At 39.2% G+C, this 17308-nt stretch overlaps 1 protein-coding gene across 3 annotated transcripts in view; it reads right to left on the minus strand.

The window, feature by feature from the left end:
* The window catches only part of LOC105193776 (lutropin-choriogonadotropic hormone receptor), a 156796-nt gene that overhangs the window by 41422 nt on the left and 98066 nt on the right, over positions 1-17308 (minus strand). The window lies entirely within an intron of this gene.

A 17308-nucleotide genomic window follows, 5' to 3' on the forward strand; every position in this document is an offset into this window, starting at 1 on the left:
TGCTCTTTATACAGGATGTAATCCGAAATTTGCGATTGAAAATACTACAGCAAAAATTTTCTTGAAAAATTAAGTAAAAATTACACAGGTCTACAAAACTGGAGGAAGAGGGGTCTTGTGCTTTGAACTTTGAATGACGTTTCTATAGGATTTTGATGCGTTGAAAACGACTACGTTGTCCGTTTTTTTCCATCACCCTCCATTTTTTAAATAATTGTAAAAACAGCTTTTTTCGAACTTGACTTCTTTATGAATTTTTTTTCGTTAAAAAAAATGATAGCGAGATCAGCTTTACGCAAAAATGTTCCCACAATAAAGAAATTATTTTTTTGCAAGTTATAAAAATGTTTTATGCAAACCATAAAAAACTTCGAAAAAATCGTGAAAAAACTTAAAAAAATGATAAATTTTGAAATATAAAACCAAATAATTAAAAAACAAAAAATCTTATAAAATGTTTGACTGTTTATGCAAATTAGCTCTATATTTCTAGTTTAACTTTTTTTTGAAAAATTAATTTCCAATCATTTGTTAAAAAGTTATTGAATTCAAACCATAAATGCATCCTGCGAGCGTTACCTACAGTGCGCGACATTCTCTCGCTCTCTCTGACGGACTGCTATCGAATAAAGTTTAAAAAGTTATAAAATTATACAAGATCATATTGTGTATAGTTTTTTGTGTATAGTGTTTAGTGTTTAATCACTGATTTCAAAAATAAACAAATCAAAATGGCGGATTTAAGACAAGATGGAAAACAAGAATTTAAAAGAAATGTGTATAAATAAATAACAGAAACATCGATATCTGATGGTTTTGTAAGTATCTAATTACTGCTGTATAATTACAATTGTTTAATTAAAAATGGCGGATCTAATATGGCAACACATAAAAGTTTCAAAAATTCAACGCAATAACTTAAAATTGTATTATTTATACTGTATGACAAAGGAAAGAAAAACATATTATTTTTCTTTTAATGATTTTAGTGTAATTTTCTTGCTTCAAAATTTTTACTTACTTTTTGTCATAGTAGAAAATGTACATACAGAAATATGATTTTGCGTTACTCATCCTGTACCACGTGGAGGTATCACCTTATTACAAGACCCCCTATGTCAGGAACATATTTACACTCTGTACAATTCTTTTTCTTCACTATTTACAACATTACTATTTACATTATTATAATATTTACATTATACTACATAACGATTAATCTTAATACTACATTTACATTTAACTGCATATTTAAATGTAGAATATAATTTTCAAATTTAATAAAATTTTCCACATGGTATAGGATGGGTAACGCAAAATCATCTTTCTGTATATACATTTTCTATTGTTACAAAAAGTAAGTAAAGATTTTGAAACAGCAAAACTACACTAAAGGAAGCATAGGCTAAGTGCACCTATTATCGTGGCCTGTCCTACTATCGTGGTTTTTAGAAAATAGATGATAGCTCGTTAAAAAAAAGAGTACCTATAGAAAAAAATTCACATTTAATCTAATCAAAAGTAAAATAAATTAAAATTAAATAAAGATGAAAATATGAATACACTTAATAAATAAATCAAATTTACTCACGAAATTAGGTGCAATGAGCATGTTGTTGGTATTACTGCGGTATTCACGTTTCAGTGAAAGTGCTAATGACTTGACACTTAAGTATTTACTTCACTAAAATAAGTTCACTATTATTCTATCATTTTTTCACGCTACGCGCATGATACACAGCTTTTGATATTATAAATTATAAATTTACTCGATGCACACATAATTCTTACTGATAACTGTCAAAACGCGATTTCTACGATGACAGTAGCTCACGAAGTAACCACAGCGAGAGAATCAATCAGCATTACGGAATGCATTTTTTTCATCAACGGTATTTGGGACACGGTAATTGGTAAATCGCGAAAATGGGTACACGATAATTCGTACATGACCACGGTAACAAGCGCATTCCATTTTTATTAATTTTAATATTAATAAAATTGCATTTAATTGTTAATAATGGATGGGTTTATACATTTTTTTTTAGTTTTTTTATAAACGTTAAGAAAAAAAAAGTTTAAATTTTTCATTCATTTTTTTTTACGATGCATTGAAGTTGAGTTTTTCAGAAAACACCACGATAATAGGTGCACTTACCCTAATATATATGTTTTTCTTTGTTGTGTTATACAGTATAAATAATAGTTATTGCAATGAATTTTTGAAACTTATGTATCGCCATATTAGATCCGCTATTTTCAATTAAACATTTGTAATTATACAGTAGTAATTATAAACTTACAAAACCATCAGATATCGATGTTCGTGTATACGCATTTTTTTAAATTCTTGTTATATTGAATCCGCCATTTTAATTTATTTTTGAAATCAGTGATCAAAAAAACTATACACAACATGATCTCGTAAAATTTTAACTTGTTGAACTTTATTCGATAGCAATCCGTCAGACGCGAGAGAATATCGCGCACTGTAGGTAACGCTCGCAGGATGAATTTATGGTTTAAATTCAATAACTTTTTAACAAATAATCGGAAATTAATTTTTCAAAAGAAAAGAACTAAACTAGAAACATAAAGCTAATTTGCCTAAAAAGTCAAATATTTTAAGATTTTTTGTTTTTTAATTATTTAGTTTTATATTTCGAATTTATTATGTTTTTACGTTTTTTCACAATTTTTTCAAAGTTTTTTGTTTACGGTTTGCATAAAACATTTTTATAAGTTGCGAAAAAATAATTTCTCTATTGTGGGAACATTTCTGCGTAAAATGCCGTCAAGCTGACCTTGCTATCATTTTTTCTTTAACCAGAAAAAATTCATAAAGAAGTCAAGTTCGAAAAAAGCTGTTTTTGCGATTATTTAAAAAATGAAGGGTGATGGAAAAAAACGGACAACGTAGTTATTTTCAGCGCATCAAAATTTTATAAAAACGTCAAAGTTCAAAGCACAAGATTCCGCCCCCCCCCTCAATTTTGTAAACCTGTGTTACTTGTAGAATCTTATTTCAAACAATTTTAAGTAATTTTTAAGCAATTTGATATAATAACTTAAAGCTGATCAATCAGAAATTACGTATAGATGGTTGCCTGCCATATAACCATTCATACACGGAGAAAAAGTTACGGTTGCCACAACTGAATAATAATGTTATTTTTTGCCCATCAATACAAAATGGTTGTGGGAAACATAGTACTCTGGAAGTGATACCTATGGTTGCCCCAACCTTAGTAAGGGTAGCTATATATGGATGCTACAATCGTAATAATATTGTTTCTGCAACCATAGTTACATATACTTTTCAGCAAATGCGCAATATAAAAAAAATTTTTTTTTAGTTTTTTAACAAATTTTATTATTCTTATAATTTAATAATCTGTATTCATTGTTTCGCATATAAGATTCCTATTTCCTTAATTACAATTACGCATTATTTTACAATTTTTGAACACGCATCCGCGCTGGCGGGATTCGTACCTAAGATCTTTGGCACAATAACCCAATACGCTAATTCTGAGCTATAATAATCGTGTACTTGAGAAATCGTTAATAAAAAGTTATATTAAAGTTATATTAAAGTTATATTAAAGTTAATTGAACGGGAAGAAATTTGCGTCTTGAGTACCGCGCGAACACTCACTAGCCCTTTAATTATTTAGATATTGTTAAATATTTTGAATATAAATTACATAAATAATTAAAACTTGTTTCTGCCCATGACCAGACCAATAAAGATAGCCAAAAGTAACAATTAGAAATAGTATCGGAGCATAAAAAAACATTATTGATGTAAAAAGCGTTGATGCAAAAGTTGTTATAAACATTGTTATAAATAATTGTTAAAAATTGACTGCGAAGAAAAACTGTTTGCGCCAATTGATTTAATGGGAAAAATTATCTAAAGCAGCATATACATATAACGCTTTCTTAATTATTGTAGTTATTATAATTATTATAAACAAATTAGTTGCATAATTGATTTTACAATGTTGTTGTGTTGGAACTTAGCAAATGACTGCAGGGCGAGCTTAGCGTCGGCCTTTTATAATTACTGTAATTCTTCTAGAACCTTCAGACTGGAGAATTCCAGTCTTTCTGGCCTCTAGATCCTTCTAGAAGAATCGCGAATAACTGGTGGAAACACGTGGTTTTATTTTTTGTAGTTATAACGACCAGCGACGGCGAGACAGAGAGATCTCGCGCGTTGTCGCTCCGTCGATTGACAACAGACGTTCACGCTCACGCTCTTGTTTTCGCTCTCGCTCCTGCTCCCGCTCCTGAGCGCTGTCTCTATTTGCTTATTATCCCAAACAATATATGTATATGCTGCTTGCAGGCAAATACAAGCGAATAATATTTATTATTAGTTGTGTTCCGAAATTCACTGCCAGTATTGAAAAATTTGTAGTTTACACTAGCAATGTACATCGGAACGCAGTTTTATATTTTCGATGTATCTGCCAGCGGATATAAATATATTTCTTACAAAATACATTGTTTGCCGCGAACGTGATTTCACATAATATGGCGTAAGAACTGCTACTGAAATAAACTTTTAGTGTATCGTGCAATTGTATTCTATAAATCTCACAACCATAGTATTTATTTTGCTGACTGTTTGGTACGTAACCGAACGACATAACGCCTTGCTCCGGGCATCGATCGCGGTGACCCCACTTTGCCTTCTTGTCTCGTTCGGGGAAATCCGACGAGTTCCGGGAATAGAGATGCGTGGGGAGATGAACCGGCAATCGTTCTCGATCATTTTCTTGATCTCACTCCTGCTCCAGACTTTGAAACGATAACACTCTTGACTTCAACTCGACGCGAGCGAACGCAAATTGTACATCGATCTACTCTGGCACTGTGATAATAAATCTTGTTTTTAAGATCTGAATCTGTTGCATGTATTGCGTGGAAACCCCGTTACACTTAACGTTGGCGAGGCAATACTATTAACTCAAGGCAATACTCGCGCTCACGCATACGACTCAATTGTCGTACAATTCATTTTGGTCTTTCGAGCCGGATACCCCGGAGAGACAGTGCTAGTGACAATCAAGATCGAGTCGAAGTTGAGGTGGACAGGAGGGCGTTCGCTCGTGGTAATGCAGACAATTTGACCATTCGGAGGGAGGTGGACGAGGCGCTTACTGCCAGGCGTTGGGTTGCAGTGCGGTACATAATCGCGGATCGCTGAGGACGATTCCGGATTCGAGGCAGCATCCTGAGTCGTGACGTGGCACGCTGGCGCAAGTAGGGTGACAACGCAGCTGGTAAGTTTGTTTGCCTGCACCAATCCATCGCTAATTATAAATTCAATTCGCGCGAATTCGAGAAAATGCCGATAACCGATCGTAGCCCAACGGCGGGCTTATCTAGCGCAGTGACACCGCGTACAGCATCCAACTTGGCGGCTTATAAACGACGGCGCGGAATGGTGAAGGCTCGTGCACGCGCATGGAAACGTTTAACGGCATAGATACATTAACCGACGATGCCCGGGCGCAAGTAGAAATTCGGCAAGCTCGCTTAGAATCATTCTGGGAAGATTACTGCAAAATACAAACGCAGATCGAAATGATCGATGAGGAGGAAGTGACCGATAGAATCGCGTTCGAAGAGATGTTCTATTCATTGTGCGCGAGATTTCGTCGACTTCTAAACAGCGATAATACATCGGGCGCGCGGAGAAGTTCCACGCAGAGTGCAACAAGAGCCGAGAACGAGACTATATCTCATGTACGCTTGCCAAAAATCAATTTGCCTACTTTTTCGGGAAGATACGATGACTGGTTCCCATTTCGAGATACTTTCGTAACAATAATCCATAACAATACATCGTTGAGCGACATTCAACGATTTCAATATTTGCGGGCAGCGTTAACGGACAAGGCACTTGACATTGTAAAACCGTTAGAGATCTCCGAAAACAATTACGATCTTGCGTGGAGCCTCTTAAAGGAGCGTTACGATAATAAACGCGTGATTGTGCAAACTCATGTACGGGCAATATTCGAGTTGCCAGTTTTAACTAAAGAAAATGCAGGTGACCTTCGGCAATTAGTTGACGGGGCTTCGATGCATATTCGCGCGCTAACGGCGTTGAATTGTAATGCCGATAAATGGGATGCCTTACTTATCCACATCATAACTTCGAAATTAGATACAATCACGTATACGCGTGAGTGACACGCGTCATTGCAGGGCTCTGAATTGCCCACATTTAAAGAGCTGATTAATTTTCTTTCGCATCGCAGTCAAATTTTAGAGGAATTCGCGAAAAGGAATTCGGTTTCGTCCGTCCGTTCCGACTCTCGGTGGCAATTATGTTCTAACATTGGACGGCAAGCATTGCACACGACTATCGAGAGGGGCAAGTGCAACTATTGCGCCGGCGAGCATTTAATTTATTTTTGTAGGGAATTCCTAAAACTGTCGATTAATCAGCGAATCGCGGAGATGCGTAGCAGGAAAATGTGCTTCAACTGCTTACGCAGTCAGAATCACGTAGCAACCAAATGCCCTTCTAGCAGTTGTAGAACGTGCAATTTAAAACACAACACGTTGTTACATATATCCAAGAGCGACGGTGGGATTGGCGACGCGGGTGCGCCTTCGGCGTCGACCGATTCGGCGCCGGCCGCAAGCGGACGATCAGCTGTCGCGACTCATAGTGCGGTCGAGCGAGGCATCACGGAGTCATTGCTCTCAACGGCGGTCGTTTACGTATATGATGCGAGCGGTGTCCGCCGGACATGCCGCGCATTGTTGGATTCGGGAGCACAGGCGAATTTTGTGACAGCCAAATGCGTGAGGTCGTTGGGTTTAAGAACGCTTCGAGAAGAACGATTCGAGAATATTTCGTTTTGAGGCATGGGCGGTCTCGCATCCGTTTCAAACGAAATTGTTGACTTTAATGAGCTGAATGTTCCCTTTCACGCAGGAATCTCGAGAGGATACAAGGTATGATGACACGTCGTGTACACTGTACATTACACAGTTCAATATGCAATATCTTTAATGAACGACTTGTGATACAAAAGCAAGCTCATGAAGGGAAGAATGAATAAGCGAGAGAGAGATAGAGTGAGAGAGACAAAACTGGTCTAGGGAAAAAATGTCGTCGATGGTCAGCGCCTCACATGATGAATACTCCAACACTCCTCCTCACCGATGACATCACCCGCTCCAGTTCTTAAGTCCGCTAAGCTCTGCAAGCCTCCTCAATCTGATTCCATGTAATGGTTTCGTCAGCATATCAGCTATCATATCTGATGTTTGACAGTACACGAAATCCATTACGTTATCTTCCTTCAATTGTTTTACAAAATGATACTTCGTATCGATGTGTTTTGTCCTGTTGTTGAAACCTTTTGCGCACAATAGCTTTAGGCAACTCTGATTATCCTCGTAAATCTTCAAAGGTGTTTTAGATGTTATTCCGAACTCTTCCAGCAATCTTCCAATCCAGATTCCTTCTTGACAAGCCTCTGCAAGCGCTATATATTCTGCTTCTGTTGTAGAGAGTGCCACGCACGGTTGTTTGCGACACGCCCAACTTATTGTGCCTCCATTTAACATGAAGATAAATCCGCTATTAGATTTACGATCTGCCTTGTCTTGTGCCCAGTTTGCATCCGCATATCCAATCAGTGGTGATTCTTCATCTTCCTTAGTGTCGCCTCCGAGTTTGAGTTTCCATTTAATAGTGCCATTTAAATATCTTACTGTCCTCTTAGCTTCTGTCCAGTCTGAGTACTTCGCACATTTTATTCTTTGACTTAAAATTGAAACGGCGGCTGCTATGTCTGGTCGTGAATGTACAGCAACATAGAGTAGTTCTCCAATCAGCTTTTGATACTTTGCACTGTTCTCCATCACATCTTCTGAGTTCTCTATATTTTCGTACCCTGGATCCAATGGGTAACTGGAAATCTTCGCTTCTTGAAGCCCGACTGAATCAATTATCTTCTTAATATATTTTGGTTGGCTTAGATAAAATATTCCTTTATCATCTCGTTCTATTGACATTCCCAAGTAATTACTAAGGTTTCCGAGATTGACAATATCAAACCTCCTCCTCAACATGTCTATGGCGTCATTTACAAGTTTCTTTTCCTTACCTCCAATAATGATATCATCTACGTAAATAATTATAAAAATCCATACATTATCAATCACTTTCATATACAAACATGGGTCAGTTTTACTTTGTCTGAACTCATGTTCTTCAAGTACCTTATGTATCTTTTCATTCCATACCCTTGCTGCCTGCTTTAGTCCGTACAAACTCTTGTTTAGTTTGCATACCATATGTTCTTTATTTGGTACTTCGTAGCCTATCGGCTGCTTCATATATATTACCTCCTTTAGTTCTCCGTTTAAAAATGCAGTTTTTGCATCGATATGCTTGACAATAAAGTTCTCTCTTCCAGATATGACTAGTAGTGTCCGGAATGTGATTGGTCTTACCACGGGTGCGAAAACCTCATCATAGTCCGTTCCGTATTTCTGTGAAAACCCTTGAGCAACTAATCTTGCTTTATATCTGCTCGGATTTCCAACTGCATCTTGCTTGATTTTGAAGATCCACTTACATCCTATTGGTCTTCTGTCGTTTGGTAGTTCCGTTAATTCCCACGTATTATTCATGTTAAGGGAATTCATTTCATCGTCCATTGCAGCCTTCCATTTGTCTCTGTCTGTCCTTGACATCGCTTCTTGAATGGTTTTTGGATCTTGAAGTTCCATTGCTATACTTGCAGTTTCTTCATACCTGTGTGGTGGAACTCCTTTATTTTTTCTGTCTGACCTTCGTAGTGCATCTGCATTTTTATCTTGAAACTTCTCTTCAGGCTTTTCAATGAATCCTTCATTATTCGTCGGCTCTTCTATTGTTGACTCCTCCTTAATCTCTTCCGATGGTGCTTTGTGTAAACCGATTTGAATTTCATTCTCATTTTCAGTTATTTCGAAACCATCTTCAACATCTTCTATGAATATTACGTCTCTGCTTATGATGATCCTATCCGTAGTCATGTCGAGTAGACGAAAAGCTTTTGAGTCTTCTGCGTATCCAACGAATCTCAGTTCTTTTGCCTTCACATCCAGTTTTCTTCGTTGCTCTTTTGGAATATGTGCGAACGCGGTACATCCGAATATTCTGAGTTGATTAACATTTGGTTTCTTAGTGAACCACAACTCATGAGGTGTCTTTTCTGTAGCCTTCGTTGGCAATCTATTCTGTAAATAATTTGCCGTGACAACTGCCTCTCCCCAATATTTATTTGGCATTTCAGCGTCTATTATCATGCATCGCGCCATTTCCATCAGCGAGCGATTTTTTCTCTCAGCGACGCCATTTTGCTGGGGTGAATAAGCCGCTGTATATTGCGTTTGAATGCCTTCTTGTCTTAAAAATGTCTTTAATTCCGCATTAATATATTCCTTTCCTCGGTCTGATCTTATGATTTTTGGCTTTCTGTTAAACTGCGTTTTTACCTTTTGAATGTAATCCTTAATGTAACTGGCTGTTTCGTCCTTACTTTGCAATAGAAATACCTCCGTATACCGACTATAATCATCAATAATGGTAAGGATGTATCGCTTCTTTCCAGGCGTCTGAGTTTGCATTGGCCCGCATAAATCCGTGTGAATAAGATCCAATGTTGATGAAGTTCTGTTTTCTGATTTCTTTGGAAAAGATTTCTTTGTTATTTTTCCTTTAATGCATGTTTTACAAGTTGTCCTTATCCCACAGTCAGTGATCTTCAGTTCCATTGCAAGTGTGTTATTTGCTAGCTGCTTGACTGCCTCAGGGTCTCGATGTCCGAAACGTTTATGCCACATGTGCTGACAATGTTTATTGTGCTTTTGAATTACTACACAAGCCTGTTGTGATACTCGTAGTTTATACAAGTTAGATGATTCATCTGCAATGGCGACGATCTTTCCATTTTTAGTTATATAACATTTGTCGCTCTTAAATTTAACCTGTAAACCTCTTTCTGTTAGTCTCTTTACGGATAGCAAATTGCCTTCTAGACTAGGTACATATAAAACGTCAGTAACCTTCACTTCAATAATTTGATTCTTATCATTAAGACATTTTAACTTACCCATACCGATTCCGCATGCCTTTCGCGACTCACCGTCTGCTAATCGGATTTCAATTTTCTTAGTCGGATCGAGCTCTTCGAAAAAATCTTTATTATTTGTCATATGGCTCGTAGCCCCAGAATCGATAAACCACACGTTTAATGTCTTTCCTTTTGTATTGACATGAAAACAAACCTCACCTGATTTGCTACCGTCTTTACAAGAATTCTCCGCTGCTTGATTTGCCTTTTCTTTATTTTGTTTCCATTTCTTGTACTTGTAACAGTCCTTTTTTTGATGTCCATACTTCTTGCAGAAAAAACAATCTTGATTTCCTCGACCTTTTTCTTTGCTTTCCTTTGATGTCTTTAGTGCAGATTCGTTTGATTCACCTAAAGTTCCTGTCGCTTTTCGCCTTTTGTATTCATCGATTAACTTGCCCTTTACGAGATCCAGCGTCAAGTCTTCTTCTGCTTTGCTTTCAAGTGCCGTAATGAGCGTGTTGTACGAATCTGGCAAACTACTTAACATCATTGCAACGATTAAATGATCCATTAATTGCTCTCCTAATGCCGCTAATTTATTCACAAGATCAAGCATATTATTAATGTGATCCTCCATATTTCCATCATCAGTTACCTTTAAGCTGCAAATTCTCTTTAGAAGATATACCTTACTTGTCAATGTAGCTTTCTGATGATAAGTCTTAAGCGCATTCCATGTATCACGTGCAGTAGTTTTATCCCGAATATGCACGAATTGATTATCTTCAACGAGCAATCCGATCGTTGCGCGAGCCTGTCCATCCTTCCGTGTCCAAGCCGCATCTACCTCTGCAGGAGGTTCCTGACTCACTACGTTCCATAAATCTTCTTTAATTAACAGAAGCTCGACTTTGTACTTCCAAACTTGGTAGTTGTCGTTGTTGAGCTTTGTAATCGTTACACGTGTATTGTCTGCCATCATAACCTCAATTTTGATGCGCTAGTATCTGGGCCCATAACCTGTTGACTTTAATGAGCTGAATGTTCCCTTTCACGCAGGAATCTCGAGAGGATACAGGGTATGATGACACGTCGTGTACACTGTACATTACACAGTTTAATATGCAATATCTTTAATGAACGACTTGGGATACAAAAGCAAGCTCATGAAGGGAAGAATGAATAAGCGAGAGAGAGATAGAGTGAGAGAGACAAAACTGGTCTAGGGAAAAAATGTCGTCGGTGGTCAGCGCCTCACATGATGAATACTCCAACAGAAATGATAGACATCAAGTTACAATCACGATTTAGTGCGTTCACGGTCGAGATCGAGTGCGTCGTGACGGAGCGAATCACAGACAAGCTTCCGTTAAGCACTATTAGACGTGAAACATTTAAGCTGCCTCCCGGCGTCGGGTTGGTTGATTCGCGATTTAACGTGTCGTCCGACATCGACTTGTTAATTGGCGTCGATCTATTTTGGCAATTGATGTGCGTGGGGCACATCCGAGCGACGGTCGGTCATCCGAAACTTCAAAAAACACGTCTGGGGTAGATTGTGGCCGGACGCACATGCGTGGGTGCGTCGCGGCCGGGGACCGGGCTTCGCTCGTTTCACGTGGCAATTGGCAATGCAGAACTACATAAACAAATCGAACGGTTTTGGCGGATCGAGGATCCGGGCAATTCAAATAATTATACCAGGGACGAGCACGCATGTGAAACCCACTTCATAAACAATGTGTCAACCAACAGCAAGGGCAGATACGTTGTGATGTTGCCTATCAAGGGCGACGTATTGCAGCAGTTGGAAGACTCGCGTGAAATAGCGATGAAGCGATTCTTCGGCCTTGAGAAGCGGCTCCATCGCGACTCAAACATGAGGACTTCATACGTTCAATTTTTGCGCGAGTACCTGGCACTGGGACACATGCGGCTCGTACCTACACATGCGGTCGACAGAGAATGCGTTTATTTGCCTCACCATGGGGTGTTTAAGGGGATCGGCCGTGATGCAAAATTACGCGTGGTATTTGACGCATCGTGCAAAACCACGACAGGGATTTCTTTAAATGACGCCTTGATGATAGGTCCTACGATTCAGCAGGATTTAATATCAATCCTCATTCGATTCCGCACGTTCGCATACGTATTCACTGCAGACATAGTTAAAATGTATCGTCAGATACTAATCCACGAGTCGTAATTGCATCTGCAACGGATATTATGGCGCGAAAATCCGAGTTCGCCGGTCGACACATATGAATTGCTTACGGTTACATACGGCACGGGCTCGGCGCCGTTCCTCGCGACGAGATGTCTTCAGCATTTGGCGCAAAGACATGCTCTCGACTATCCCGCGGGGGCACAATGCGTTCTTCGAAATTTTTACGTGGATGATTTGCTCGCCGGCGCCAATACATTGCTCGATGCGAGGCGCATACGTGACGAGGTCATAGCACTATTGAGACGTGGACGGTTCGAGCTTGGCAAGTGGGCATCAAACAGCCGAGAATTGTTACAAGGTGTCAGTGACACAGCGAGCATAGAGGTGTCATTGAGCGACGAGGCGGATTCGAAAATATTGGGGGTGGCATGGAGTCCGCTCAGCGACGAGTTTTGTTTTAAATGTAATTGCGGCGCGCCAGCGAATAATATAACAAAGCGAACAATCTTGTCGGAGATCGCGAGTCTCTTCGACCCGCTGGGATTGCTGGGGCCGCTGACGGTCGTGGCAAAAATGATCATGCAGGATTCGTGGCAGTCTCATTTCAGGGTGGGAGGCGTTGCCGCAAGATTTGCATCAGCGGTGGCTGGACGTAAAGCGGCATTTGGCACGCCTTCACGAATTGCGTGTGCCACGCTTCGTCGGGTTTCGGGCCGACGCGCGCGATTTACAAATACACGGCTTTTGTGACGCAAGCGAGCGCGCATACCGCGCGTGCGTATATATGAGAACGCGCAATTCCGACGGGTGCCGCGTACAATTATTAATCTCTAAATCGCGAGTAGCACCGCTTAGAGCGGTTTCATTGCCGCGTCTGGAACTGAGCGCTGCGTTACTGCTGTCTGAATTAATCGAAAGGATTCGCGCATCGATCAGCGTATCAAGCTCAGAGGTGATTCTATGGACGGATTCCACAATTGTAATACATTGGATATCGTCACCGTCCCGTAAATGGAACGCGTTCGTGGCCAATCGCGTCGGCGAGATTCAACGCCTGACCGAGAGATCGAGCTGGCGACACGTGCCGTCTGCTCACAATCCCACGGATATCTTATCGCGCGGCGTCGATTTGGCGGGCTTAATAGAATCGGCGATTTGGTGGAACGGACCTACATTCCTGCGATTAACTGAGGAACATTGGCCGGCCAAATTGCGTGTCGACTTGTCGGGCGAATTGCCGAAACAAAAAAGAGTAACCGCGGCGTTAGTGTCCTTGGAACAATCGATCGTACAAAATTTATTGGACAAGCATTCCGATTTAAACAAGGCATTGCGAATCATCGCTTACTGCCTGCGAGTGGCACATTTGCTGGAAACCCGGCATCAGACAATGTTTATTTCACATCATGAGATAGCAGTCGCTCTGCGTGTCGCCGTAAGATGCGTGCAGAAGCACGCCTTCCCAAGGGAATACAAACAGTTGATCGAGGGTCGGAGCGTCGACGGCGGAAGTCGAGTTTTACCATTAGCTCCGTTTATGGATGAGCACGAAATCATTAGAGTGGGGGATCGAATACGCAATGCAGCGTTGCCATACGACGCGCGACACCCCGTGCTATTGCCGAAGAGTCACCGATTGACGATTCTGATCATACAGAGAGAACATGTAAGAAATCTGCACTCGGGTCTGCAGGCCACGATGCACGCGATGCGTCGGCGATTTTGGCCTCTGGCGGCACGTTCAATTGTGCGAAAAGTAATTCACGGTTGCGTGACTTGCTTCAAGTGTAGGCCGGCTGCATCACAAACACTGATGGCAGATTTGCCCGTACAGCGTGTTACGGTCTCGAGACCGTTCACTCGTTGCGGGGTGGATTATGCCGGACCGATGTTACTAAAGGAGAGCAGGAGACGCAATACCAGATTGCACAAGGCATATATTTCAGTGTTCGTTTGTTTTTCGACCAAGGCCGTACACCTTGAAATTGTAACGGATTTGACATCAGAGGCCTTTCTCGGAGCCTTTAAGCGCTTCATGTCGCGCAGAGGCAGACCGTCGTGCATGTATTCTGACAATGGCACAACGTTTGTCAGCGCGCGTAAACAGATAAAGGAGCTCTATAACTGTATTAACGATCACGATACGCAGCTTGCGATGCAGCGTTTCATGCGAGATAACGAGATTGAATGGCGTTTCATACCACCTCACGCTCCGCATGTCGGTGGGTTGTGGGAAGCGGCCGTGAAGTCGGCGAAATCTCATATTAATCGAGTATTAGGTAAACGCGAATCTCACATATGAGGAGATGCAAACCGTGTTATGCGAAGTAGAAGCGGTTTTGAATTTGCGACCGTTGACCCCATTAAGCGAGGATCCAAACGATCTGCATTTCTATCTTCTTCATCTATCACACCGGGGCATTTTTTGATTGGTGCAGCGCTAAACAGCTTTCCAGTTGCAGATCTCACAGAGGAGAATCCGGGCCGACTGCTGCGATGGCAGCGTGTAGAGCAGCTTCGGCAACATTTTTGGAAGCGCTGGAGTGCCGAATATTTGCACACCCTAATTGAGCGACAAAAATGGAGGACTAGCAAAGGCCAGCAATTGAAGGTCGGTCAACTTGCCATGGTGCAGCAACCTGGTTTAGGACTGCTGCAATGGTTATTGGGTAGGGTACAATAACTTCATCCGGGCCCTGACGGTGTTGTAAGGACGGCTACACTAAAGACCGCCAAGGGTCTAATAACAAGGCCGCTGACAAAACTGGCCATCCTCCCGATGAACAAAGCATTTGCCGATTAACGCGTGTCACATTCTCAATAGTCTTTAACTTATTTATTTATTTATTGTAATTCATTTGACCAATTTGAACCGAGTAGATCAATCGCGAAATATTGATATTATAATAATCTATTGTATCATCTTGACAAAGCGAATTGTTATATATTGCAGCGCAACGATTATGTTTCAATTTCTATTTATATTTGCATATTCTATTATGATCGCGATGACTATTCAGCTTCGTTGAAGGTATGTCCTTCAAGGGGGGCGGGATGTTCGGTACGTAACCGAACGACATAACGCCTTGCTCCGGGCACCGATCGCGGTGACCCCACTTTGCCTTCTTGTCTCGTTCGGGGAAATCCGACGGGTTCCGGGAATAGAGATGCGTGGGGAGATGAACCGGCAATCGTTCTCGATCATTTTCTTGATCTCACTCCTGCTCCAGACTTCGAAGCGATAACACTCTTGACTTCAACCAGACGCGAACGAACGCAAATTGTACATCGATCTACTCTGGCACTGTGACAATAAATCTTGTTTTTAAGATCTGAATCTGTTGCATGTGTTGCGTGGAAATCCCGTTACACTTAACGTTGGCGAGGCAATACTATTAACTCAAGGCAATACTCGCGCTCACGCATACGACTCAATTGTCGTACAATTCACTGACAATACTAGAGAGATAGCAATAATCTTTCGTTGTGGCAACCATATTTGAATATTATAACTTAATGTTATTTATCCTAAGAACTATGGATGTGAAAATTGTAAAGATGAGCATACTTTAACAGATGTATTCGATATAATATAGCTAGAATTCACATACATTTCTTTTCCAAACAGAGATTATTGTTGTTACACCCATAGTCAATTTTCCGTGTATACTACCGCTTGGCCGACTCACAAATATGCAATTGTTTAAACGTAATTTGTAATTGCTCAAAACTTTAAACAATATTATATCATAACATTACTGCTCGATATAATAATCTACAAATAATTATTTTATTTAATTTTTCAAAAACTTTCTTGCTATAATATTTTGAGTTGTGAATTTTGGGACATCTTCTATATGTATTCAACAAGATGTTTGCACAAATTTGATAATAGAATTCCTTGAAAATTTCTGAATTTTTTAGGAATTTTATTTAAATATAAACAATTATAGAGACTTAAATTATCAGTTATAGCTAAATCCTAATCAGGGATCCTGCCTGAAATAAAATTTCGGTCCGGTTACGGTTACGGTCAGAGATTATATCCAATTTTCGGTTTTGGTTTTGGTTACGGTTACGGTTACAGATGTACAATTACTTATTGTAAAATTTAATAACGTATAAAAATGATAATATATAAAAATAACACCAGTATAAATATCATATTATAAAAAATTTCTGTTTATTGTAAACAACACCTGTTTAATATAAAAATGTTTGAAAATCATTAGAGGTTTCGGGTCTTTCAAAATCTCTTTTTTTTTGTTTTTGTTTTACTTCAACATTCTCAGCAATTTGCAATGTTAATTTTGGTTTTTTTACTGGTAGTTTTTTTTTATAAAATAACATATTAATCTTAATCAAATTATTATAATAAAAGAAATAAATAATTAACCATCCGTAGACACCGTAATATCGCTATTTATTGAGAACCTAGAAATAAATATCTACAATCTTAAAAGTTCAATTAAAATTGTCAAATTTTTTCGATGCTCTAAAAGAACCGGAAAAATTGAAATATAATTTTAGCTTTAAAAATTTAGTTTTAATATTACAAAGATCTTATTCTTTTGTATACATTTTATGTTAATAAATTGAAGGAAAAATTAATCTTTAAAAAAATTAACTGCATATCTATGGAACATTAAAAACATTTAAAAAAGAAGGATGAAATATAGATGCCGTATAACTTTTTCTCTTATTCTTATCTCTCCAGAGAGAGAAGTCTACACAGCACGCGCTTTTTCTCCTTTTTTATCTGATTTTCAGTATCTTTAATAGCATTTTAAAAATTCTGACCAAAAATCTGACCGAAAAAACCGGAAAAATATTTTCGGTCAGGTTACGGTTACGGTCAATTAGCCTGCACAATATTTCGATTTCGGTCTGACTAAAATAACGGTTATGATATCGATTTCGGTCCGGTCAGGGTCCCTAATCTTAGTACTAGTTTCTTGTATGATTTTGTATGTATTTTTAAGTATATTATTTTATTTAAAAGTCGAAATAAGATTAAAGAATTTTTTGAAATTTTATT

Source organism: Solenopsis invicta, chromosome 5 (genome assembly GCF_016802725.1).
Source record: "Solenopsis invicta isolate M01_SB chromosome 5, UNIL_Sinv_3.0, whole genome shotgun sequence".
Taxonomy (NCBI): Eukaryota; Metazoa; Arthropoda; class Insecta; order Hymenoptera; family Formicidae; genus Solenopsis; species Solenopsis invicta.